General features: G+C 46.1%; 1 protein-coding gene across 11 annotated transcripts in view; it reads right to left on the bottom strand.

Annotated features, from left to right (window-relative positions):
• ZNF609 (zinc finger protein 609) overlaps positions 1 to 26,027 on the bottom strand; it is a 932,673-nt gene extending 906,646 nt beyond the window's left edge. For 2 of the 11 annotated variants that reach the window (XM_078685001.1, XM_078685012.1), the window contains exons 1-2: positions 25,842 to 26,027; positions 23,593 to 24,106 (exon numbers count right to left, since the gene is read on the bottom strand). The gene's annotated coding sequence lies outside the window, so the exon portion shown is untranslated. Of the gene's footprint in view, positions 1 to 23,592; positions 24,107 to 25,233; positions 25,747 to 25,841 lie in introns of those variants that run through there. The other 9 variants (XM_078685009.1, XM_078685004.1, XM_078685007.1 and 6 more) reach the window with 9 other exon arrangements.
• Between the last annotated feature and the right edge of the window lie 92 nt (positions 26,028 to 26,119).

The following is a 26,119-nucleotide window of genomic DNA, read 5'->3' as shown; positions in this document are numbered from 1 at the left end:
CAGACACAGGCCTCCTCGCGGGATGAGGAAGTCACACAACTCTAACAGGAGGTCCTCTGCCTTAAAGACCAGGAACTGGACATCCAAGCTCACACGGAGAACCTCGAGAATCGTTCCTGCCGGAACAATACTAGAATTCAGGCGGTACCTCAGGGAACAGTGGGGCAAGAGACATCGAAGCCTTCATCAAAGAACTTTTGCGCCACGTCTTGGGGGGCCCTCCAGGAGCAGCGGATCAAGCTCGACCAAACTCATCGTGTCGGGCCCAAGAGATCTGAGACTGCCTGCCCTCCGGATATCTTAACATGTGTTCACGACTTTCAACTCAAAAAACGTATCCTTCGGGAAGCACGGACCAAGCATCCCATTGACTTTCGCTCTTGCAGGCCCCTTTTATTTCAGGATCGAGCAGCCTCTAATTTGCAGAAAAGAAGAGAGTTCCGGCCAGTCACAGCACTCTTGCACTCGAAGGACATCTCCTACTCCTGGGGCCATCCTTTCAGGATTATTTTCAAATGGGAGGGCAAGCTCAGCCAGGTCCTTTCCCTACAGGAGGCCTCTTCACTTGCTAGAGGGCGACCGTGTTACTCCGGAACGGGAAGACACTGCTGGGCACCGCAACAGAGCAGCGAGATGGCAACGGGTGAGGAAGACTCCCCTACACCTTCGCCTAGACCCTGAGACAATGGCTAAGGAGCACAAAGCTATGCTAGACATGTTGTTGGAGGCCTCAGTCGCCACAGATTGATGATTAAATAGCTCTGATAACATTAGAATCAACTTTTTAGTGGGTCTTATTTGGCTTTTGATGGCTGGGCCCTGGGTGAGACGGGAGCGGCGGGTGGTTCCTGCTGTACATCTCATGACTATGGGGCAGATTGCCCAGGACACTTGTGGACTTCTTAAGTTACTGTTATTTGTTGTTCGTTCTATTCTAGGGGTAACAGGGCTTCCTCCTCCTCCTCCTACTTCCAGATATGGTGGGTCATTGGGATTTGCAGATTGTGTCATCTATTCGAATTTGCAGGTGAGTGTGGTCAGTGGGCAGCCTTTTTTAGCACATACCTTCGTCTATCTTCATGTCGGCTGACATGAACATCCTGTCCCTTAATGTTAAGGGTCTCAATAACCCTATAAAACAATGTGCTGTCCTATCCTGTCCTTAGACAACTCTGACTCTCATATTTGCCTCCTTCAGGAGACATCTCCTGCCCTCAGACACCTGCAGATTGAGATCCAACGCATTCTCTCACCAACTGTTCTACTCTCTGCCCTCTAAGACAAAGGGAGTGGCAATATTGGTGTCTGCTAAGTACCCGGGTCATATAGGCAACAAGTAGGCCGAGATTAAAGGCAGACTTGTGACTAACACATTCACGTTGGGGCCACACCTTCACAGTAGCGACGGTTTACATTCCCAATTGAAGGTGGTTCATGAGCTGCTGCCCCGCCTCTCGGACAGATCCTTGTATTAAGGGGGAGATTTCAATTTGGCCTTTGACAATTCATTGAATCAATCTTTGCAGCGTTGGGGGCAGACTAGGGCTCTTTCTGAGAACAGGAGGTGCCTACTTGCTGAGGCTGGGCTCACTGACGTCTGGCAAAGGCACCATCCAGGTCCAGGGAATACAGATTTTACTCGCACCCCCACAAGACTTATGCCAGGATTGACTATGTGCTAACATCAATATATAGCGGTTACTCCCTCAGGATGGAAAGTATTAAAACCTTTGGATTCTCAGACGAGGATTTTGCAAGAATGATTGGTTTAACAGCAGGTAGTGACAAACAGTTTACCCTCTCTAAAGGCCTGGAGGGTGAATGGACTAAACTGCCAAACCGTAGGAAGAAATCGAAGTGGTCTGAATTCCATGCAAATTTTATGCTTGAATATTTGAAGGCTGGAACGATCCCCATTGGGCTAAGGGTCCGGAATATCCCCGGACTCTTCATAGAAATCAGACAATTCCTGAAAAAATGGGCCTTAATATCTAAGAAGTGCTCCAGGGATTTGATGATGCTAATTATTGAGACCGCAAGAGAAGTCATAGCTATATTAAATAAGGAAATAGAAGAACTTAAGGAGAAGCTGAAAAAAGACAATTCAGTTAAAATGGGCACGAAGAAGCTAGAAGAAATTTCAAGAACTAGATTATTTTTCGGACTATCTCCTCAAGAGAAAAACGGAGAAGCTCAAGAAGGATATTAGGTTTTTTACACAAGAACGCGATTACCAATACCTGATAACCAACTTCTATACTTCCTCTGAAGACCATGGCCCCCATAATGGTACTCCTAGATGGAAAAATAGACGGGTAACATTCTCAGATATCACGGACTCTGAAGGAGAGGGTTCTAGTAATTATGACCCTAACTATAATCCAACTTACCAGTCAAGACAGAAACCCTTTGAAAGATCTGTATGCCCTAATCGCTTTTTAGGTAATCGCAGGGGGAATTTCCGCCCCAGAACCCGGACGCCCCCACAGAGGAACTTCCATCAGGGTCAGGGGCAGCCACAAATGTACATCCAGACGCAGCACCATCAATACTGGAAAACATAAGAGATATCCCTGTGTTCAACCTGTCTACTTCCAATACTGATCCGGAAGCTATGACACTTTTATCCAGGGGCCTCGTCTTTGTTCCTACCATTAATTTCAACAAATTTGAATTCATTAAAGACCTCCACTTATTCTACCGGAAGATCATATTAAAGAAATATTTACTTACCAGACCATCTCCTGAAATTATTGAGATTATTTCTGGACTGAAACCCCCGTCTGACTTTACTCCCACCCTGGATGTAGTTGAACCTGAGGTGGGTATTTTTGAGAAGGCCGTGACCACCAAAACAGAATAAAACATTAAATAAGTATCAGACCTCCATGTAACCTTTCCAGAGTGGAAAATACTACCCAGATGTCCCTGAAAGGAAACAAACTACTTACGATCAAGCCCTGTGACAAGGGAAGGGGTATTGTAATCCTAGACATCCCCTCATACGTTGAGAAGATGAATATGCTTCTTTCACCCACCAGACACTATAAACGTATTGTCAGAAATCCTGAACCTGGTCTGAAACAGCAGATTCTGTTCATGGTGGAGACTGCAGTAGATATGAGACATATATGTCCTAAGGAAGCAGAACTTTTTTACCCCCAGGCACACCCGGATGCCCATCATTTACAGGGTGCCAAAGACCCATAAAAAAGTGCTCGATCCTCCCCTCAGGCCCATCGCATCCACTATCGGATCTGCCACGGAGCCTCTCTCCAAGTACGTTGATAGTTTTTTTAAAACCGCTGGTCAACAAACTAGAACCCTTTAAGGACACTGGCCATTTCATTTCTAAAATCGAGGGAATGCAATACCACGCTGACAGGGAACTCTTGGTGACGTAGGAGGGCGAGCAGCACCGCGGCAAAGAGTTGCCAAAGGACAAACCGCCCTGCCATGGCGAGCGGAGCTGGGGGCGGGAGGGTCCGGAACCAGTGGCTGAAGTCTGCAGAGCGGTGGGACGGGGGCAGCAGCAGCACCTCCGCTCGCGCCCCTCGCTGCTCCTCTGGTCGCTCCAACTGCAGAGGCTTTCCCAGCCTCGGGGCAGGGGCCGTGACGTGCAGGACTGCGGCGGGATGGGTGGAGCCGGGCCAGTCAGAGTGCAACGTTGGGAATCCAGGGTGGGTCGCGCGCTGGCCTGCAAACTGCCAATGCCGCTGGTGGTGGATGCATGGGGATTCCGCTGCCGAGGGGTTTCAAATACATTTCCAACAATGGATCGCCCCGTGCCTCTCTCTCCCCAACTGGCTAACACAATGGTACAAACACAGTATAAGGGAACACTTAGCTTTTAGGTTATTCATGTTTCCCTCCTTCAAAATCTATTAGGGAGAGTGTTTTAATATTCATACAAACCCAAGCCCCCCTCCCCCCACCCCATGCACACATGCCAAATCTATCATATCTCTGAACTATTTAACGTTGACTAAATAATATATTGAGGAGATTTTATCAGTCCTTTTAAATGTGCGAATTCTCACGTAGGTGGTCTCAAAATAAAACAAGCACTCGATTCTGCCCCACAACGGCGAAGGCACGGACAACGGAAGGGAGGGCGGGGGATAAAGAAGGCACAACTCCTTGTGGGCGTGTTTTCCGCCCTCTCCCCTTCCCATTGGCTGGAAGGTAAAATTCCAGCCAATGGGAAGAGAAGAGGGCGGGACTTAAAAAAACACGGAAACGCCCCCGAATCGCGTTTTCACGGGGAAAGCGTGATTGACAGCCAATCTCTTCCAATGGCTAGCCTCCATTTATGGAGCTAGCCAATGGAAGCAGAGGCGGGACTAAGCCCCACACTGTAGGAACATAAGATTTCTCCTGGGCGGAGCTAGGAGCTCCGGCCCAGGCGAAACCTGAAAAGGCCCTACATCGATCCGCAAAAAAAAAAAGGTATTTTGGATCTACCTCCTTAATTCCGTCAACAAAGGCTTGAATTAATATTGTCCCTGGGAGAATGCCATAATATAATCTTTAGCTCTTGAACCGTTCCCCCGGGGCGCTAATGACATCTAGAGTGGATCTTGATTTCCCTATTGTTTCCTGCATCGCCCTGGTCTACATCTTGAAACTCTTGTTTAATAGAGTTTCTTTATTTGCTCAGTTTTTTTGTTGCTATTTTTGTCTCTCTCTTTGTAATTTGTAATTTTACTTTTGTATTACCTTGGTGACATAGGTTCTCTATTTAGTATGAGATTAAGAGCTCCCAGCTGCCTTGGACTGCTATTCTCAGCATGCGAGTCCCTCACTTGCTTTCCCTTACCTAAGGAATTGGCCTCTATGTTTGACTCTGTTCGCCTCCGTTTTAAGATGGCCGCTGCCTTACGTGGGAAGGCGAATCTATCTTAGTCTGCTCTCTATTTCGCCACTAAGCACGTCTAAGCCCCTGATTGGCGGCCACCGGGTTTGGGAATCCCTAAAATTGACCTGCCCTCCTATGACGTATCCTACACTCCAGGGATTCCCGCCACACTATATCCCGGAAGATATAACCATGGAAGGAGCAGCCTTTTTGTCATCCTGGTAAGTAGGTTGAGCCTGTGGGAACCCTATATCTCCCTACGCTCTTGACCCCATTGAGGACGTTCACGCGCAATCTGCCGCCTCCTCCCCCTTCACCCACCCACCCCCTCCCCTGCTGAAGATAGCGATGCGCTGTTTTGACATGACCAGCCAGCTAGGTGGGCGTCGCATTTCTCCCTGCGAGTTGCCATGAAGCCCGGACACGCTCTGAAACCTTGCCACTAATATGAATTAATTTTTGCTGTGCTTTCTCTACTCCGGCGTTCTCATTTAAATCGATCCCGACCTTGTCAAGTAGGTTGTCGGTCTCCCGCAACCATATAACCCCCCTCCCAGCCCCCGCCTACCTTTCCAAACCCCGTCGCTTCTCTTAATTGAGCCTGCCAGCAGTGAAGGATTGTTTTGCTAACCCTCCTTGGTATTCCTAATATCCATATGCTGAGGGGGGTATTGAACGAGTATCCAGCATGCCCTTAGAAAACGTGCATCTCTCGGAGGACATTTCTTCTTTATTTTCTATTCTTAGTGCGTGGTGATTACTTTGCAACCCTTTATTTCCTTCTTTTTTTTGTGTTATATAGAAATAACTGAATCCTCTGAAGATATTTGCCTATCCTAAGTCTTCCTCTATAGCCCCTCGATGGAAATTGACGCATGGCTTTCCTGGGAGCCCTCTACCGATTGCCGCCGGATTGGAAGCTTGACTGTGGCTAATCTGGACGACACTTGGTGGGTATTGTGTTTTGACTATGCACCACCATTTTGTTTGTTCATCTACGTTCCTTGAGGGTGGCTGCATTCTTCAATCCCACATATATGTAATGCCATCCCTTTATTCTTACCACAGATCCTATCAGAGGATATCTATTCAGCTCATATCCTGCATGTGCCTGTGGGAATCGATCCCGCGTTTTTCGCACAGGTAGACTGTGACAGTGTGTGCGAGAGCCTTTATCTTTCACTATCTTCTGTTGAGCTGGTGACTTGCACTTTTCTGATTCTCTGCACGGGTTTCTTTTATCCTTTATCAGCTTGTATGGTATACTGATAAAGTAACTCTCCGTGATTTTAGGTGTGTTTGTTTGTCCCACACCACTTGTCCATCCTCGACCTGATGAAGGTGTTGCCACGGCTGGGGCCAAACACCGAAACGCGCGTTGGCATTTAACTTGTTTCGGGTAGCTGGATTGTAACAACCTCGACCTCTAGGATGATATACGAGAACTTGTCATCTGACCATCACGTGACAGTTTTACCATCTTGATGTACTTGTTGATGCTATGATAAGGTTTGCTGTAGAGGGTGAATGCATGTGTTAATCTGAATGTATGCTAGTATGATTGTCTAGTTTGATTGAGTTGTGTGGGACATTGTATATGTAATGATTTATTGTTGAGTGTAATTTTAGTATATATTTATCTTTCAACGTTTGATAATGTGAAAATAAAAATGAAAAACTATATTGATGAAATGATTTGATTACTGGATCATTTCTGCAATTGTCAATGCCGGTGTTGGTGCTATTTTTGGGACCCTCTTTGAGGGCACTACAGAAGTATCTGGGCAGGTAACCTCTATATATTGGTTCTCCTTATTCCCCCATGCTTTACCTTCTCATTATTAGCAGTCAGGGGGCCCCCTTCTTAGTGGTATGTGCCAACATCAACCACATTGATGCAACAGACGCAGGAGGGGGAGATCCTTCCTTGTCCCCTATCTGATCACTCTGCAGTGAGAGTGTCCCTGTTTTTGCATCACCGGCAACTCTCTCGTAGGTTTTGGTGCCTTCGTGAGACTATGTTGCAACGTACCTGGGTAGTGCAGCAGGTAACTAAATCCATAACTGATTACTTGGATCTTAAGGACTCTCCCACCATCTCCACTGCAATCATATGGGACGCGCTGAAGGCGGTGGTCAAGTGGGAGTTTCTGGGGATAGCAGCAGCGGACAATAAGGATAGGAGGGAGAAAAGGGAACAATTATAGGGTGCAGTTGCCGAATTAAAGCGCATTCACCAGTGGACAGGCGCACTCAGGGTTTGGAAGCAGCAAGGGCACAGTTAGCGGGTCTGGATGTAGATCGGGCTGAATATGCCGCCCTTTGACTGAAGCATGCCTTTTATGTAAGGGGGGATAGATGTGGGAGACTCTTAGCTAACAGACTGCGCGCACAGAGACAGATATCCCACAATCCCACAGTTCTGGACCAGCAGGGACAGGAACACAATACGGACCACGAGATTGCAGACACGTTCCGGCAGTTCTATGCGACTCTCTATGCGGCACAGACTTTACCTGAGGCAGGCCCAACCCAATATTTATTTAAAGGGAGTTTCTACTGCCAAGCTAGTACAGAGTCAGGTAGAGGAGCTTGAAGCTCCCATTAGGCTGGAAGAGGTAATCTCAGCTATATCTAACTTAAAACCTCATGGATCACCTGGCCTGGATGGACTCTCCTCAGCTTTTTATAAAAAATTCTGCAACATCTTGGCGCCGCTTCTGGCGTGGGTCTACAACTCGATTGGCTCCTCCAACCCTCTCCCGCCCTCTATGCTCGAAACACTGATCACAGTGATCCCTAAACCGGGTAACGATAGACGCCTCTGTGCATCTTTTTGCCCCATTTCCCTCCTTAATGTGGATCTAAAAAATTTCACGGGGATCCTGGCACAGAGACTCTCTCCCCACCTACCCGGGTTAATAGATCCAGACCCAGGGGTGTGGAATTTGATAAAATATCTACTTGTCTATGGGGCTGTTTGCTTCATAAATCTACTTGTCCTGTAACAAAACCCACTTGTCCCTTTTGTGCCATGTAATGTGGTGACAAATTATGGCAGCAATCATTATATTATGGGTGCACTTTTGAGACTTTATTTAATAATTGGGCCCCTAATAAGGTCTGGCGTCAACCATGACCCTCTCCCCCCTCTCGCTCCCCCTCTCTCTTACTCTTCTCCCCTATCTCCCCCTCTCCCTCTCTCCCCATCTCTCTTACTCTTCCGCCTCTCTCCTCCCTCTACCCCCTCTCCCACTCTCTTCCTGCCCTCTCTCCCCCACTCACCCTCCCTCCATCTCTTCCCCCCTCTCTCCCCCACTTTCTTAGCCTTCCCCCTCTCTTACTCTTCTGCTCTCTCCCCCTGCCCTCTCCTCCACTCCCCCCCACTCTCTCTCCCCCTGCCCTCTCTTCCACTCTCCCCCACTCTCCCCCTGCCCTCTCCTCCACTCTCTCCCCCTGCCCTCTCCTCCACTCTTCCCTTCCCCTCTCTCTCTCTCTCTCTTCCCTTCCCCTCTCTCTCTCTCTCTCTTCCCCTCTCTCTCTCTCTCTTCCCTTCCCCTCTCTTCCCTTCCCCCCTCTCTCTCTCTCTCTTCCCTTCCCCTCTCTCTCTCTCTCTCTCTCCTTCCCCTCTCCCTCTCTCTCTCTCTCTCTCTCTTCCCTTCCCCTCTCTCTCTCTCTCTCTTCCCTTCCCCTCTCTCTTCCCTTCCCCTCTCTTCCCTTCCCCTCTCTCTTCCCTTCCCCTCTCTCTCTCTCTCTCTCTTCCCTTCCCCTCTCTCTCTCTCTCTCTTCCCTTCCCCTCTCTCTCTCTCTCTTCCCTTCCCTCTCTCTCTCTCTCTCTTCCCTTCCCCTCTCTCTCTCTCTCTCTCTTCCCTTCCCTCTCTCTCTCTCTCTCTCTTCCCTTCCCTCTCTCTCTCTCTCTCTTCCCTTCCCCTCTCTCTCTCTTCCCTTCCCCTCTCTCTCTCTTCCCTTCCCCTCTCTCTCTCTTCCCTTCCCCTCTCTCTCTCTTCCCTTCCCCTCTCTCTCTCTTCCCTTCCCCTCTCTCTCTCTTCCCTTCCCCTCTCTCTCTCTTCCCTTCCCCTCTCTCTCTTCCCTTCCCCTCTCTCTCTTCCCTTCCCCTCTCTCTCTTCCCTTCCCCTCTCTCTCTCTCTTCCCTTCCCCTCTCTCTCTCTCTCTTCCCTTCCCCTCTCTCTCTCTCTTCCCTTCCCCTCTCTCTCTCTTCCCTTCCCCTCTCTCTCTCTTCCCTTCCCCTCTCTCTCTCTCTTCCCTTCCCCTCTCTCTCTCTCTCTCTCTCTCTTCCCTTCCCCTCTCTCTCTCTCTCTCTTCCCTTCCCCTCTCTCTCTCTTCCCTTCCCCTCTCTCTCTCTTCCCTTCCTCTCTCTCTCTCTCTTCCCTTCCCCTCTCTCTCTTCCCTTCCCCTCTCTCTCTTCCCTTCCCCTCTCTCTCTCTCTCTCTTCCCTTCCCCTCTCTCTCTCTTCCCTTCCCCTCTCTCTCTCTTCCCTTCCCCTCTCTCTCTCTTCCCTTCCCCTCTCTCTCTCTTCCCTTCCCCTCTCTCTCTCTTCCCTTCCCCTCTCTCTCTTCCCTTCCCCTCTCTCTCTCTCTCTCTCCTTCCCCTCCCTCTCTTCCCTTCCCCTCTCTCTCTCTCTCACCTTCCCCTCTCTCTCTCTCTCTCTCTCTCTCTCTCTCTCGCTCTCTTCCCTTCCCCTCTCTCTCTCTCTCTCTCTCTCACCTCCCCCCCCCCTCTCTCTCTCTCTCTCTCTCTCTCCCAGCAGCAAACACAGCAGTAAGGTTTTACAAAAACCATGCCAAAACTAGTCACGGACTGACAAAACCAAAAGGCTGACCAACTACTTCTGACCTACTGGCTTTGCCAATGCTTGTTTATTTGTGTTTCTCATAATCTTATTAAAACTGTTTACACTGATTTTCCATTATAAATATTTTGGGGAAAAACTTGCATACATCAACACATTTTACTAAATGATGTTGCAAAGAAATGGTACCTAAAATTTTACAGTAGTTTAGTGAAATGTTTTTGCATTTTTTTGTGAACATTTTATTTAGAAAGCAAAGAATCCTCAATCTTGCTTTCAAGCTTCTGCAAATATTTGCATCTAATCGGAGAGCATTCTGGGAGCAGTATACATAGCCACGTATTGCTAAACATTGAAAACGAGTGTACACGTTTTTACACTTGAACAACTGTTAGTAGTGCAATCTGAGCTTACAACATTTACTGAAAGCGCTCACCCTAATAATTAAGGCTTTGCATTAATGAACCATAAATACAAGTTTGAACAGCATTATTACATGGACACAAATATTACCTTAACTGCAGTCAATGCCTTGCTGATCTATAATGTGGTGTTGTAAACTGGCAGCCAAAGGGTTTGTACTGTAGGGGGTTGGGCCTACTTGTCCCAAGGACAAAATACACATGAAAACTTGTTGCCCTTGACCCCAAACAATATGTCCTGGGCGTCGGGCTATAGGAATTCCCTCCGGTTTTGTTCCCGGACATCAGTACTCTGACAACACCAAGCGACTCTTACATCTGGTGGATAATTAGGAGCGGTTTCCGGTCGAACAAATGATATTTTCTGTCAACGCCGAGAAAGCGTTCGACAGGGCCCACTGGCCATATCTTACGGCGACACGGTCTCACTTTGGCCTGCCACACCGCTTCATTGATTGGATACTCAATACTCAGCAGTTATGCCAACCAAATTGCTTTGTTGCGGGTGAATGGGACCATCTTGCATACCTTTCCCATTCGAAGAGGGACGAGACAGGGGTGCCCTCTGTCGTCGCTCCAGTTTGCCCTGTATGTGGAGCCCATGGCTCAAAGAGTTCGGGATGATCCCTGCATCGCGGGGGTGCGTTTTGGGGGAATCGGACATAAACTCTGCCTCTATGCGGATGGCGTTGTGGCCACGCTAGAATGTCCCAGAGAATCCCTACCTGCCCTCCTAGTGGAGCGGGACAGGATCGGTTCAATATCGGGCTTCAAGATTAATGTGCATAAGTCACAAGCTCTCAACCTCTCTCTGGAACCAGAGACGCTAGGGCTGTTGCAGCAGTCCCATCACGTCCAATGGGCACAAGACCCTATTCCCTACCTGGGCCTGCAGCTTTCTGCTAGTATACAGTTCACCAACTCGACGTACTGCACAGCGCTGCTACGGCATGTCCAAGACCGCCTTAGGAAATGGCGGCCTCACTCACTGTCATGGCCTGGCCGCATAGCAGCTGTGAAAATGATGACACTTTCCAAAATCATCTACCCGTTTCAAACACCCCCACTGGTGCGACCAACAGGAGTTATACTCTCGATGCTGAGGGACACAGAATGATTTATTTGGCGGGACCAGGGGGCTCAACTGCGCAGGGAGCTCACTTACAGAGACGCCGTTGAGGGAGGCCTGGGTGTTCCCAACTTGCAGGCTTACTGGTGGGCGGTCCAAATGAGGGCATTGGTTGAATGGTCTCGCCAAGAGTCCGAGAAACACTAGCTGTTCATAGACCGGTCCCTCGCTGGACAGCCTTTGTGGAGGTTCCCCTTCCTTATGCGAACGGCGAGGCCTCGGAACTTGTACCTTTCCATAGTAACCCATCCTACCCTCTTGGCTTGGGACAAGGTGGCTGCCTTTAGAGGGCTCACAACCTTTTTGTCCCCGATCACACCCATAGTCCACAACCCTGACTTTACACCAAGGCTGGACTCGGTGGGGTTCCGGCATTGGACTAAAGAAGGAAAACGTTCTATAGGACATTTTTGAGACACCACAGGGCCTCTATCCTTCACCGACTTTCGCAAGGGCAGGGGCATACCCGAAACAGTGTTATCGCTACTTACACATTCGACACTGTGTGCTACATAACGAGGTGCGGGAGGGTGCCACGAGACATCTTACACCATTCGAGAAGTGGTTACTCACGCAACACACTGACTCTCACCTGACTTATACAATTTTACCAAACACGCCCTCAACACCGGGAAAACTCCAGGTCAGCTACGTTGGGAGTGTGAACTGGGCCGAGCAATTAAGCACAAAAAGAGTGGTCCGACATTTACTATAGGGCCCGACGCACAGCGCGTAACGTAGCCTCAATTGAGATAGCCATAAAAGTAGCTACCTATTGGAACTGGACCCCCACCCCATAGAAGCAATCCCTCTCGCAGCCCCCCCCCCTGTTAGAGAGCCTGTGGCTCGTTGGGTACCCTCACTCATCTGCTGTGGGACTGTCCCTCCCTAGGGGGTTATTGGAAGCAGATTCTAGACGATATTGATTTCCACTTTGATACTCAAATCCCCCACCTTCTGGTGTATATCCTACTGGGCCTCCCAAACCCTATCACCTTCCCACTTAAATCTCAGAGGGGCAAACAAATGGCACTTGAATTAGGGGCAGCCGGTCAAAATATACTCTCCCACTGGGGCACCAAGACAGTCCCAACCCAACTAGGATGGCTCCATAGATTGTGGGGAATACTGGGGATGGAGAAGATCTCGCTCTCTCTAGTACACTCGGGTGTCTCCTTCCATGACCTGTGAGAACGTTTTCTTACTCTCTTGACTTCCAAGTTCACGAAACTCACTTGTCCCAAATACCTGAGACTACTAGGATATGCGGACCCACCCAAGCAACCGGACCCGAGCACTTCTACCCCTTAGTAGGTTCCCTCCCAAGAGGTGAGAGGGGGGGGGGTTCTTTTTTTCTTGTTGTTGTATGGTTTGCCAAAGCAATAACTTTGCTGTCAGATTGTATTTTAAAGACCAAGGAGCATGTTGGCTTGTATATGGATTCACTGGTCTTGAAAATCAATAAAAGAAATTTAAACAAAAAAAATAATCTGAAACATTGGTTTATGACTACATATGGGTAGCAGGCCACTACAATACACTGCTCTCAACACACTTGTCATGAATAGTGCCCATAGAGTGCGATTTTCACTGAAAAATATCCAGAGGAAACCACATGGAGCCTGGAGCTATCCCTTGTTTGCTGTTAGTGAAGGTAATATTAAACTCAGATAGGGCAAACTCAAGAAGGGTGGGGGTATGGATACCTCATTCAACTTCATCTCCATTAAAATGGGAAACATTACTGTAGAAAATTACAAATATTTGCCCAAAATAATCAACCCACATTTGAGGAGAAATCAGGGCTTCAACAGTAGGGCATTTGGGCTCCCTAAAACAGGGATGATTTCAAACGATTAAGAGGCATTTTACTAGCTTCAGTTAATGCTCATCATGCCTCTTCTTTAACAACCTTTTTCTATCTAAATTGCGAGTTTTTATAAAGAAGCCTACATTTTAATCATCTGGTCTTGATCTCTTAGGGTAGTATTAGTACAGGCTGTATCAAACCATCCAAAGGGTTTCACATGTACTGTAGTTGGGGTCATAAATAGCACTGCATGAAATTCTATATGCAATTCTACCAGAAGCACATTTAAAACAATCACCACTAACTGTCTCATTCAAACATGTGCCTAGGAGTTCCTAGTTTTCTTTCACTCGGCTGGAATGTAACAATTCTGCATTTCCTCTATTTCACTTCCGCGTCCATTCATTGCATTTCCCAATCTAAAAATACTGGGCTAATATCATTACATCAACAGTCTAGGAATTTTAATATCAATTTTTAGAAGATTATGGTCGCTTATGAAGGATGGAAGAGTCAGAAATATACACATAACAGACCTTAAATGATCAAACAATTATATAATTAACTGTGATGCAGTGGGTAAAGCGTTAGAAGAGACGGACTGACATCTCGAACAAGAATAAAATAGAGTTTGACCAAAAGTTTCTTTAAAGCCTCTCCATATACATTATGTGAAAAGGTGTTAAATCCTGGTCCTCCGAGTTAATCATACAACAAACATCCTTAGCTGCTAGCAAACAAGTATTAATTTTAAAATAAGCTACCCAGATTATACGTGCAAGTCACTCCTAGGTCTATGCACAAACCCTGCTAAATCTCTTTCGATTGATAAAATAGCATTTGTGCTTGACAGATTAAATACGTTACAATAGGTTTATAGTTTATAATGAAAAGGTTTTTGTTTTTTAGTACAGGTTTCACTATTAACAGCAGCCAGGAGAAACAAGGGCGCACACTACCTATGTAATCACATCAGTTGTTGGTAGCTACAGAGTCTTGTTGCTTCCAGGGAAAAAGAGCAGCTACCAATCGATCAATGCTCAGCAGGGAAACCCCCAAATATTCAACAGCAAGCACTCTTCTTTTCCAGTCATCCAAAAAAAATCAAAGTTTAAGTCTGCGGACATTCCAGAATCATCATCATTTATTATTCATCCATTCTAGCCTACACGGATTTCGTACATTTTGACTCCATCAGGGCAAAAAAAAATCCATATGGTATGTGCCACAAGTTAATACTCAATAATTACATTTTGATAAAAGGAAATAGAAGACCACGGCCACAATCCATACAAATTAAATGTATTGAAAATGTATAAAATAAAATACTTGGTCTGTGAAACAATCATTAGGAAAAGTAGTACCAGAAAACTAATGTGTCACATCAAACACGTTCAACCCACATATGGTGTGGGAGCAACCAACACCTACCAACCATGCATGAGAGTACCATTTATTTCAGCAGATCATCACGCTCACCTTTAAACGTAGTAGAACAACCCCGGTTGGACACTATTATCTTCAATAATACCAAAGATCTAATGTGTCACAATAAGAACAATTATCCCCAAAATCGAGCTCCTTATCATAGCCTGAATAACGTGAAGCAAGCAAGACTTTGGTGACCATGCATGCGAATATCAGTAATTCCGGCATATCATCACGCTCACCTTATGTGTGGAAATACAACTCCGTTCTGAAACAAAGTCACAGTATAAGCATAGACCATATATACACAAAATCTGAAACAGGTATATAACAGCAGGTCAATTAAAATTAATCCTGAGAATTTTAGTCTGGGATTTCCATAACCCTAGCTTCCAATATAATTCCAGCAGTTACATATGTAATCAAAGATGTGCCAGAATAATGAGTGCAACCTCAAATCAACTGCTATTCCATAAAGTAAGAGTGAGCACATTTAAGACTAAACTCGAGTGTGTGGCGTTCTACATAGACACCATCTGAGGTCAGGGATTTTAACATGATTAAAACTAACGAAGTACATTACCCCTATAAATATAGACATTTGATTCTCCATGTAGAGTGGGTGTATATGGCGTTCCAAATGGCCAACATCTTAGGACTGAGGTTTAAATCCGAGGTTGGAAAACACCACACCCCTGTGGCATTATACTTTAGCTCCATCTGGGATAAAGGAGTGATAACCTTACCATTTCATACTCATCAAAACAAAGTTGTTACATTGGAGCGGGCAAGTCCTAGGAGAGAAATGCCCTTGTTCTGTCACCCTGAACTGAAAAAGCTTTCCTGAAACCTGGCATCACCTCGACTCTCCCATCCGCCCTACCAATCCACATAACAGGCTATCCTTGCAATACCCCTATCTAAAAAAAATTCGAAAACAAAAAATACCACACACACACACACCCAGCGAAACCATCTTTGCAAGTACTCTAAAAGGAAGCCCACACAAAGGCTCGAGGAACTGATACCATAACACCTTACTGAATGGGTTGGATAATCGAAATAAAGCCCTTTTCTAAGATAATAGACCAACCAAACATTTTGCAAAACAAGCATTTACAATGCAATAGGTCTCGCAGCATTAAAGTTTGAGTTACTGGCATTGTAAATGACAATGCTTTGCATTCATTTTTTTTTATTTGCAATTGGTATTTAAACGTTGTTTGTGAATGGTTAGCTGTGCTTATGCTAAGCAAAGTTGGCAGTAATATAGAGTGCTAGTCTTGCTTGTTATAAGCATGCTGATTAAAAAAATTATTTACCGCAGGAGAACCTTACCGACTACACTAAAGGGTAATAAGCTACATGAAAATAAAAATATTGCTTAATATGCTAATGTGCTCAGAAGCCAAGGCACAGGAAAACCAGTAAAACAAAAGCAAGTCAAAAATTCTAGTAGGACAAATGCTGCTGTACAAAAAAAACAGGACTGGGTAGAGGTGTCAGACTGGACATAGGCACTTGTTCTGCAATTTATGCATGTGTGCACTTATATATGAGCTGTCCGTGTATGCCTGTCCAATGTAAACCGTCTACGGGTACCCACGAAAAAGACAAAACTACATCTACCCACAATAAATTGTGACCCGCAAAACAAATCTCTCAGAAGCTTTAGGAAAGAAAGCTGAACATCTCCTAATTTGTTTTCCCAAAAATTAAATATGAAAAAATTATCTGGCCTTGCTGCTGCTAAAAACACACGTGTACCTTACAGTTGGCTGGATGAGAAAAAGAGAAACACATGAAAGGAGAGCATGCAATTGAAACACCAAACATTGAAGTGGAAGCGAGGGTGGGGGTTACTATGTTAGAGATGAAAGACGAGAGAAGCCAGGTTAGGAGTTAGATATTGAGACAAGGACTAAACACGTTTTAAACTACAGAGAGTAAGTGACATGCAAGAGGCGTTATGTGCGTACCTCGTACTGATTTGTGTGTTTTAAATAACAATGGCATGGAGGGACAGGCTGTTGAAACTACGAGATGAAAGCAAACATTCTTTTTTTAATTCACCAGGCTCCTACATTAAACACCCGCTGCTCACCTTTATTATGTTTCTGCTTAGCCTACCTTTGTGCCTGAAGTGCGAAAGCATTATTGGGAGCAAATCAACCTTTAAAAAAAAGAAATGTCACCACACTCAGCTTCGTAGTGCAGCCACCTAAATTTAACACCAGCTGCTCACCTTTAATACGTTTCTGTGGAGCCTGCACCTGTGTCGGAGGGTGGTGGAAGGGCATCAGAAAAGACGGGAATAGAGCAACAATTTGTTTTTCTAAGTCAGCACACTCAGCTCTATAGTACACCCACCTCCCTGAAACACCCGCTGCTTGCCTGTAATAACTCTCTGCAGAGCTCAGCCAAGCTGATCAGTGTGTTTTCTAGAGATCACGGAACGCCGGCAGTGTACATTGTAATATGTGAACATCGCATGTTTGCGAAGTGAGTGCCACTGATTACATTAAGGCAGTACAGCCACACACAAACAAATACTATTAGAAATAAATACAATGCCTCTGTAAAAATAACAACAAAAATAAAACGGAGTATGCATACAAGGAAAAAGCTATTACTTAAAGAGACGGGATATGCATTATGCCTTTGAGTTCATCCGGCTCTGCCTTGATGTTTATAATCGCAGCATTTGTGTTGGAGGGCAGAAGCAGTGACAGGGATGCCCCATGTTTAAAGAAAAATCTGCTTTTGAATTGGAGAGTGGTGGGAGGACAGAAGCAAATACGGGAGCAAAGCCATTAAAATAAAGCAACTTAATTTTTAAAGTCACCAAACTGAGCTCCAAAGTTCAGCCATCTACATTAAACACCCGGTGCTCGCTCTCCTAAGTATGGCCTCTCCGAAGTTTGTACTGAGCCCGCATCTGTGTTGGAGGGTGGTGGGAGGGCGGAAGGAAAGACGGGAACAAAGCAACAATTAACGGGTGATTTTTTAAGTTTGAACTGTGCCACCTACAGTAAACACCTGCTGCTCATCTACAATATGTTTCTGCTTAGGCTGTCTTTGTGCCGGAGGGAGGTGGGTGGGCGGAAGCAACAACGGGAGCAAAGGAACAATTTTATTAGGAAAAAGTCACCACATTGAGCCCCGAAGTGCAGCCATCTACATTAAACATTCGCTGCTCGCTCTCCGAAATTTGTATGGAGCCTGCCTCACTGAAGTTGGAACGGAGCCTGAATCAGATCAGAGGGAGACTCACACAGAGACGGGTTGCCTAGTACACAGAGCTTCAGTTAACCCAGGATCACACGCAGGAAAACCTAAGCTTGGCACTCTGGAGTCCGGAGTGACCTCCTTGCCCGGGAATCCAATTGTTTTCTGAAATCACCCGGAGTGAGAGGTACCGTCGCGGTCATGAGGCGTGAGGCCGACCTGCGCAGTCGGTGGCTCTAATTGCTGGCCCGGGGCTGAGGGAAGAGAGGGGAGGGGGGAGGAGAAATGCGACACGGCGGGAAGGGGCAGGCAGGATGACTCAGGGGAGGGGGCGGAGCGGGGCAGAGCGGCATGTGGGTGTGAAGGAGCCGGGCCTTTGAAGTGAAGCTAAGCTTCACTTCAAAGGTGTCGGAGGAATTCGGGCGGCTGTGCACGCGCTTTTAAGCTCAATGCACATGCGCATTGAGCTTAAAAGTCACGGGCACTGCAAGGAATCGCCACGATTCCTTGCAAGTTAGATAAAGAGTAGATGAGCCCCTATAGTCTCGCTTGCTCGATGCGCATGCGCATCGACAGGCGAGACCTAAAAAGCAGTGACATTCTCTCGGTTGAAAGATACTACATAAAATGAAGGGACATCCCTTTACACGAAACTAATCAAATGTATTATGTAATTCAACAATAAAAAGATCTTCATTGAATTCTCAATGCTTGCTGTATCAAATAAGCAATAGCATTTATGAACAATGCCTAGCAAGATCTCACACACGAATCTCACAGCGTAGACATTCCAATCACAAAGAATGCGCAACTAGACAGAAACCTACACAGAAAGTGACGGACGTAGTTTGCTGGACCACTGAGGGCTTGAGGTTAGGAAACGCCCAATGCAATCTTCTTTTTTCAATCAAATCCTCAAGTCAAGCTTTCAATTTAAGGCAGTTACGACAATACGTCTTTATACATGCCCATTAATCCCAAGACATGGCAGTTCAAGAAAGCACTTCATAATAAACAAACAATCAAAAATACAAAGGGTTCTTTAATACTCCACCCTGCAGCCAACATTTAGTATGACCATGCTACAAGACTTTTTCCGGATAGCAGGCTATAAAAATGTAAAAGAATGGAGCCAATGGGAAAAGTAGGCTGTCTCATTGCTCAATTATGTATGCTGCGATGAGCAAAATGTGTATAACAGTTTAACAGACCTGTGTATGAGGCTTGCGCACCAAAACCCCTTATATACGTGCATTATGTATGCTTTTGGATGGAAAACAATAAAACTAGCAAAAGCTGTCTGAAAGGTCGGACAAAAAAAAAGGATAGCAAACGTACATTTCTTGTTGCATAAAATGGGGTAGGTGTTTGCAAAGAACACAGATGAACACGATTAATATATTCAAAGAGGGGGAGTGGAGGGGGGGTCCCACAGGAACACCCAAAATGTATATAAATAATTATGGTTCAATAAACTTGTAGCTTTACACATAATCCGCATACCTATTTCGCTATCAAACCAGCCTTTATTTTACTCGAATTGAATAGGGGGTCCGACAGATAGCCCCGAAAATGTACAACTTCCTCGGGAAATAACGCACTTGACACATTCAAACATTTTGTGACAAGCAGTAGCAACACTAACATTTGATCAACTTGGCCAGGTTCAGCTGATAGATGTTGCTCGCCTGTTTAGAGGGTTTTACAGAGTTCGATTTCACATCGATGACTTGTTATGCAGTCAGATATGTTCACGATGCAAGGAAATATTACCTATTTCTATGTCAAATTACTCATTAACCCTGCTTGAGCATGGTTCTGCTATTTGACAAATGTATACGTACTGCAACGCCTTAACGTAAACGTGATTTTGAACTGAAGTGTGTTTTTATTCTCGGTGGAGGCATTAGACGTTACCCATTTTATGCACAGCGCTCAGGCGTTCTTGCGGCCTGGTCGACGTTAAAGAAAACCATGTCCATGATCTTTTTAACATATTGCCTGCACACGCTTATATAATGTAGCAGCACGAGACATGGATGAACAGGACAGCGAGGATAAACGGGCAACTCAGTCCTTTAAAAACGTGCCCATAATATCTTCATTGTCTAATGTAGAAACTGGTCTCTTTTCTCGGCCAATGGGAAGCCGTCCCTGGGACAAGCAGAGCGCGAGGGTGGGGGAGGGAGGAGGTGGCACGGAGCCAAGCCTCCCTCACTCTCCGCAGACAAAGCCTGAACCCATGACCTTCACAGCACATGCAGAGCCAGCGCGCGCAGACAGGAGCTGGGAACAGACGGGGATCCTTTCTAACCACACGTGTGTCGTATACTGGCCCAGCCGGCTGATTTGCTGAGATCCCTTCAAAATATGGATTTACCATGAACGAAGCGCTCGTATAGTATTAACGCGGAGGAAGCCACTAGGTTACAGAATTGTACTGCAGATTCGCTCATTAGCGTTTTTAAAGTTACAAAGTACTTTGAATAATAAAAAAAACAAGGGGTTGGCAATTGACTCCCGGACCCACGCACGTGGAGTGATATTCAGTCACGTAAGGATTAAAGACGTGTATTGAGATGTACACGTAAAATACAACCACTGGGATTACCAGGGGGTATTAAGAGCAGCAGAATACGTGTAACTGTATGCCATGATTCCATTACACTTCTAGGGCCCGGTAGAGGTTACAGTCAACAGAAATGCTAACCTTGGGAAATCTCAAACTTCCGGGTCACCCTCCATAAGGAGGTCAACTTTTCACTAGCCTTTAACTTAAATGCCCACACCAGTTCACTCCAGTGAGTAGTAGGGTGTAACCATGGACAGTTCCTCTGGCCTATGGAAGGTCCTATATGAAAAAATAAATACATTTGTGGGTATTCATTTTCACGCCTGGGTGATGGGGTGCAAGGAAACCGCAAGCCAAAAGTGACCAGAGCTGACCAACAGCTCTCTCCCCGAGCCCCAGTTGTAATCCTGTCACTTAGCTTTTATGGCCACACCAAACTACCTTGGAGTGGCGGCAGCGCAAAGTAGTCCACTCACACAAATATAACGCCAAAATATGGACATGCTCATGATGCTTAAAGACAAACTTAACTACGGCTATAGACCAGCCTTCTTCTTGAACGCGCAATCAACAAGGATGTCAAGAAAATGCAGATCTCTTAACATCAAAAACAAAACTGTTTGGTCTAATGCAAGGAGCAGATACCCCAACGCTCACCTCGAAGCAGATAAGCTGTCCAAGGCTCATGCGATCTACAATGAATGCTGTTTCGCCCACACAAGGACGTGATCACTCCACTCCTCCCACGCTCTGCTCAAGAAGGTCGAGGGGGAAAAAACTATGAAAAACAAGGAAAACAAAGGGAACTGTGACGTCAGAACCCAACAAAAAATTGTAGTTACAACAGAGACAATACAAGCAGAAATACAAGGAATGTAACTGCCTAGATAACAAAAATGCGTAATCTCCGAGTTGTCTTTTTATTAATGTGTGCAGTCACGTTTTCAGGTCAACCTTCTTAGGGGATTGTTGCCTCGAAAAAAAAAAAAAAAAAACTATCAATGAAACAAACCATAAATTTAGAGGTATAGCGGGCCTTCTTCCCGACTATACCCATCTTAATTTAAATCCAGGGCGAAACGAGAGGTAAAGAAAGACACACGCTGGGCGCACACAGGGCAAGCGCTTCGTTTGACAGACCACAAAGATAACCCATTTATTTAAATAAAATAAAAAAAAAATCAGCAAATTAGGGTTTCTGGGCCATAAAAGGTTCGAGTTCCCACCAAGGGCGTGTAGCACAGAGGCTATGAAAGGCCTGCAGGAATGAAAGTCGGCGAATGTAAGAGAACATCTATGGAAAACGCAGGGCTGCTCTTGGAGGGGGAGGGGAAGGGGAAAGCACACTGCTGCTACAGCTCAGACCCAAAGGAAGAGAGCGAGCTTTCAAAACAAGAGACGGACGGCAGCGCGGCACGTAGGAGGGGATGGGAGGGCATACGCTGCTCACAGAAAGAATACAAAACAGCAGCCGGCGCAGATACCAGGGGATTTGTGGGGAGGAAGACAGCAATGCCACCAACTTAGATAAGAGTACAAAATAAGAAAACGGGGAGTATAGATGTCTTCGAGCCACAGGATGGGACACAACGCTCTCAGCAACCTCAAAATCTCTGGAAATATAAACACGTATTAAGGGGAGGAAAGCTAATGTATACAGAACTGAGGGAAGAGAGGCGAGGGACACTGCAAAGATTCAGGAAAGAGAGCCAGATACCAAAAACATACAAGATACCTATGTAAGAAGCCACATTGTGTGAGGATACTTGTACAATTCACGGGATGGAGCAAAAGATGCGCGCACATGTTCTTAGCAGCCCAACCAATAATCACAATAACACTGTAAGCATACAAGATGCGCTACGCACTATAAACCAACCAAGATGCATGCAATGGGAAACAATGCATTTAGGGCCTCTGGGCATGCCGGAACATTACTCTCAGACGTCCTAAAAAGGGCTGCCACAGTGAACAATGTAAGGACCCCAAGCCGAACCACTGGTGTGATTGATCCACAGCAGGTCAGGGGAGGGGGGGCTGCACTGGAATCTCCTGGGGTGCGCCTTATGAAGGGCTTCATGTGTATATGAAGGAAGGGTAGATAAAGAACTTGTGATAACACTCAATATGCACTGAGGCAAAAAGGGGGGTATTAAAGAGCTTTGTGGAGACGGGAGGGGTTCACAGAATTACAGGTGAGGTATATCTAGTGGCATACAGCAGACGCTGTACATTTGTGAGAGAAGAATATATTGCATGGGGAGGAAAGGTAGAATAATATTCATTTTGTGGACTCCTAGTCCTGCAGTTTGAGGGCATAATTGCTACGTTATCTACTGAGATTGTAAAAATTGACACCAGGCTTCCACGGATAAAAAGCAAGGCAAGAGGCACCCAGTGGGTGGGGTATACAAAAAAAACGGAACAAGCATTCCCACTGGGGTGTCCACACACAGAAATATTTCAGTTCTCTAAAGAGGAAGCACGTTTACAGATTATAGTGGTTAAATACTTTTTGGGGCGTTCTAGTTCTATGTGGATCTTACTTTATGGATACAGGCCAGGGGGGTCTTCATAAAATCCAGTTTCCAAGGTTTTGGGCCCTGGCCTTAAGAGTGAAACGGATGGGGCCTTCAGTCCACCAACAAATCAAGAGAGAAAATACACGTTTTGGTCCTAGTTGGATGGTTGGGAGAGAAAAGATACAAAAAAACCTAAAATGTTTAGAAACTATTTTTAAGAATCTTGGATTTCAAACAGAGCAATTAAAAAATCTGGCGTCACCCAGGGAACAGGTTCAGGGACTGCCAATAACAGGAAGTGACTTAGGTAGCACAACTCCCCAAGGAAGAAATACAGAGACCACGGAGCTTTGTGTGAACATATATAGAAGACTTTATCATGTTGAGAACAACTAAATTGTTGCACCTCAGGTATTGCAGGGGCTACCAGTAACTATTCAGGTCTTATGGTGGGTGGTTAAGATTGGCTGATCCACTCTCCGAGTCTTGGTAGTCGAGACAAAATTGTTGTTTTGTTATTGAAGTTGGGGCTGGGGACGGGGGTACATATTTCTCAGTATCAGCAGATGAAGGTACATTCACTACATTAACTGGTATGTAAGAAGGGGACAGGCGCGTTACTGGACGTTCTGGGCTGGAGTTGCAAAGGGCCACTCAATGTTTCAGTCAGACTACACACCAATAAACATTAATGCCCTGGACTGGAAACAGCTAGTGCACCAGTACGACACTCAAACTGTTAGAAAGAACTCAGCAGCTGTTCTGGCCTGAGGAAAAAAACACTCATTAGCTCTTGGGACTTAAGAAACTCACCAGCTCTTCCTCACAGTTCTGCAGTCTCATTACAGTATGGATTACAGGTCGGCTTTCTTCCCCATTCCATGAAGTAGCGGGCACTGGTAGTATTTCTCATCCACAGCAAGGGCAGCTGCAAAATTTTGCCCACTGCTAAGGACAGTGGCCCTCCACAGTCGTCCCAGAGCAAAAAAATAGAGAAGCAGTGCAAATGTGCCCCTTTCCTAGGACACAAAACTTGCACTGTCAGCAGGCTAAGCTTTTCCACTCAAGTCCAGGATCCAAGTATGTTTGAGTGGCTGTTGGGGAAATCGGGGAATAAAGACGTGACATGCGAGGAAGCACCGAAGTCTGTGGCCAAAGGGCGTCCAAATAAGACAAACAGCTGTAGTTTGGTGTTGCTGGCAGGTGGCAAAAATGTTGCTGTTTGTTGACACTGCTGTGTAGCGATTGTACTGTTGTTCTTATGGATGTGTTGCCTGGTAGGAGAACAGCAGTTACCACTTTAATGCCTGGCCCAGATAGCCTACACCTGCCAAAAAACAAGATAACATTATTACTAGTTAATCCAAAATTTCAGATGTATCTGCCCAGAATAGAAGTCATTTCTTTCATGGGCATTGGCATTCCTTTGCAGCACGTATTTAGAGGTTTAGACGTAATGTTACTACAAATCTGCCTTTTGGTGTGACCTTGTTTTGGCACCTCGACAGCACAAGTACAACAACAGCTCGTGGCCACTAAATGTATAGTTCCCAAGACAACATTTTGCAGATATTGAAATTATCCCGAGTCCACCTGTGAACAATTGAAAAAAAGGATGCTGCGTCATGGACATGCTGGATTAAAGACGTTTTACTAAACACAATGAAGAAGCGTTTGCGTTACTGAGAGACATGATACACTAAAATCTTCTGATGCCAATGCTGAAAGGGGGAGTGTTGTATGAAGAGTTGATATCCAAGACAGTACCTAACTTTAGAGGGCCTTCCTGCTTTATTAGAATATACACGAAATTAAAAGTTGTTCACATACGTAAACAGCTAAACTTGGGTACAGACCACTCACTCCATCCCTCGCTTAATAGTTACTGTCGAGTCGAGAAAGACAGAAACCTACATACAGGCTCTCGTAATCATTTAAGGAACCGAATACCATGGTTATAGCGCCTGGAACGAATACAAGTACTAAGTATCCATGAGTACCTGTCTGCCACTGGGAAGAGTAGGAATAGTCTCCCACTAATAGTACTGCACCGTTTCTAAAAACGGCAAGCACGTTTCCTACCAACATCAAGTTAAATACAGGTACTCAGTACCTGTCCAAGTAAAGCTCTCCATGAACCACATATGCCCTTTCAAATGGGGGTGAGTAAAGTTAAAATCTTGCACAAATTCCTAGTACACAGCCCAGTCACATCGTGCCAGGGTGCAACGGGGACAATTACGATGGGACGTTTAAAACATGGAAATGTTATTGACAATGAATAATTGACCATATAGAAATACTAACCTGTTCTAGACGCACTACAAATCCAAAAGAGAAACATTTAGAACTACCAAGTTACATTTTTCAAAACCTATGTATGTGAGAAGAAGCATACGATTACTTTAACAAACAGAAAAGCTTAAAACGCCATATCGAAGGCTGTACTTTCACCTTCGTGTCCAATTCATTCCAATGAGCTTAAGAGGGAGCTCTGGTAGTAACCCCGAGGAGCTCTCCTCCACCTTCGCAGCGGACTTAAAAATCACAAGCATCCAACAGCAACCCCAAACTGTCAGGTGGGGCCGGGGGCCAGCGAGTTGGAAGGCTGCAGCGAAGCTCCATCACAAACAGTGTGGCGGTGGGAGCTGGCCAGCCGCAGCCCCACACAGCGTCGTTGGCGAAACTAAGGGAGGCTCAGCCCCGCCCCCACGGAGCGGTGGTGCAGAACCGGACAGTTTGGCCTCGCAGAGGGCTAAAGGTGGTCAGTCCGGGGGCATCCCAGGCCATCACCGCGCGCCACTCGGCGCCTCCTCTCAACAACCAAGAGTTGCAAATGGCACTCACCGCACTAGTAGCGGCCCGGGCGGGGGCGCAGGCCCGTGACAGGGTAGCAGGAGAGGGACCTTCCAGGCGGGAGCCACTGAGGTCGGAGCGGGGGAGGGCGGGGCACCGGGGGTGACGCGCGCTTGACAAAGGTACTGACCGGGTGGCTCTCGATGGATCTTACCAAATAGGACAGGGGGCGCAGTGTGATTGAAACCTTAAGGGAAACTACTCACCAGCAGCGATCCGGTATACACGGAACACTAGAGAATTCCAGCTGTCTCGTGTGTCAATTCACTAAGGCAATTAAGGACACGCAGTTCACCCAGTAAAAAGTAGGCATGTCGGGACTCTCTTCTCAGCTATCTCACCCCCCCCCTGACGGAAGGCGGGGCGTGCAGCAACTAAATGCTTCGTCAAGTAACGTGCATACTCTGGAACCTCTCAGCCAATGACTAGCTGGAATGTGTTTTCTCAGCCAATCACAATCCACAAAATGCAAGCCTTCTGGTGT

The sequence above is a fragment of the Lissotriton helveticus genome, chromosome 3_2, assembly GCF_964261635.1.
Source record: "Lissotriton helveticus chromosome 3_2, aLisHel1.1, whole genome shotgun sequence".
Taxonomy (NCBI): Eukaryota; Metazoa; Chordata; class Amphibia; order Caudata; family Salamandridae; genus Lissotriton; species Lissotriton helveticus.
This window is presented reverse-complemented; position numbering and strand designations above follow the sequence as displayed.